Source organism: Antrostomus carolinensis, unplaced genomic scaffold (assembly GCF_000700745.2).
Source record: "Antrostomus carolinensis isolate BGI_N321 unplaced genomic scaffold, ASM70074v2 scaffold30321, whole genome shotgun sequence".
Lineage (NCBI taxonomy): Eukaryota > Metazoa > Chordata > Aves > Caprimulgiformes > Caprimulgidae > Antrostomus > Antrostomus carolinensis.
In genome coordinates this window covers 6,111-7,145 of record NW_010296729.1, presented here as the reverse complement: position 1 = coordinate 7,145, position 1,035 = coordinate 6,111, and the positions used below count along the sequence as shown (strand labels likewise).

Sequence of the window (1,035 nt, the reverse complement as noted above, 5' to 3'; positions counted from 1 at the left end):
GGGCTCCATCCTTGATACTGGGCTGTCTCGGGGAGGGCAGAGGCAGCAGGACCAGGCAGAGCCACAGTGTGCCCTGCTGTCATCTCTGCCTTTGCCCAGTGCACAGAATCCCCTCCCAAAATCTGGGACTTGCTCCTTTCCTTCCCAGCAGTGTCCCATCTGCTTCCCAGTGGCTCTAGATCACACCCCAGTCCCTGCTGCCAGTGCTGGCTGGGCTGCAAGTTGGGGAGTGAAAATTGCCTTCAGCAAAACTTTAAAAAATATGCAAGAAGTCATTTTAGGGCACACTTCATACCATGAACTCCTTCAGGAGAAGGACACACAGATCTGTGTGCAGACAAGTCCTGTGGGAGCTTGGGTCCCCAGGGTTTTGACTGACACACGTGTTTCCTTGGGTGCGTTGCTGTAGTTGTTCCTGGGTGTGTTCGTACCCCCCAGGAAGGAAGGTGAGTCCACCTCGTGCTGAGGTTGAGCTGGTTTGAATTGCTTGTATTTATTGCAGGGTTGGCCTGTCCCCAGCAAATACAGGCTCTGCAAACTGTCTGAGGCTGGAGGATGTGCTTCCAGCTCTGGGACAGAGGAGGATGAGGAGCAGGAGATCCTTTGTGCCTCTGCTTTTGGGTGCAGGGCTCCTCCATGGCAGCAGCAGCAGCCAGGCAGCGTGTGCAGGGTGCTGAGGCCGTAACTGTGTCCCTGGGCGAGGGTCTGTGTTCCCTCCTCAGCCATGAGATGCTACCAGAGCCGGGCTCAGCCTGGCAGGACAGGGTGGGCAGCTGGGCCACCAGTGTTGGAGATCTGCAACCCCCCATGACCTCCAGAAACATCTCATAATCAGATTTTTTTTTAACACATCAAATGATCAGACCCCCCAGCAGTGAGCTGCAGTGCTGCTGTGGGCCGGGTGGTTGCTCCCATGTCCTGCTGATGATGATTTCTGCCTGTCCCACGTGCAGCTCCCCTCTGAAGGAGGGTTTGTTCCCTTTGTGCTGTTCCTTTTCTAACCATGTCCTGTCCTCGCTTTGCTCTGCTTCATTC

At 55.4% G+C, this 1,035-nt stretch overlaps 1 protein-coding gene across 1 annotated transcript in view; it reads left to right on the top strand.

The window, feature by feature from the left end:
* Positions 1–1,035, top strand: part of PPM1J (protein phosphatase, Mg2+/Mn2+ dependent 1J) — a gene marked incomplete at its 5' end in the record, with an annotated part of 6,179 nt that overhangs the window by 1,682 nt on the left and 3,462 nt on the right. The window lies entirely within an intron of this gene.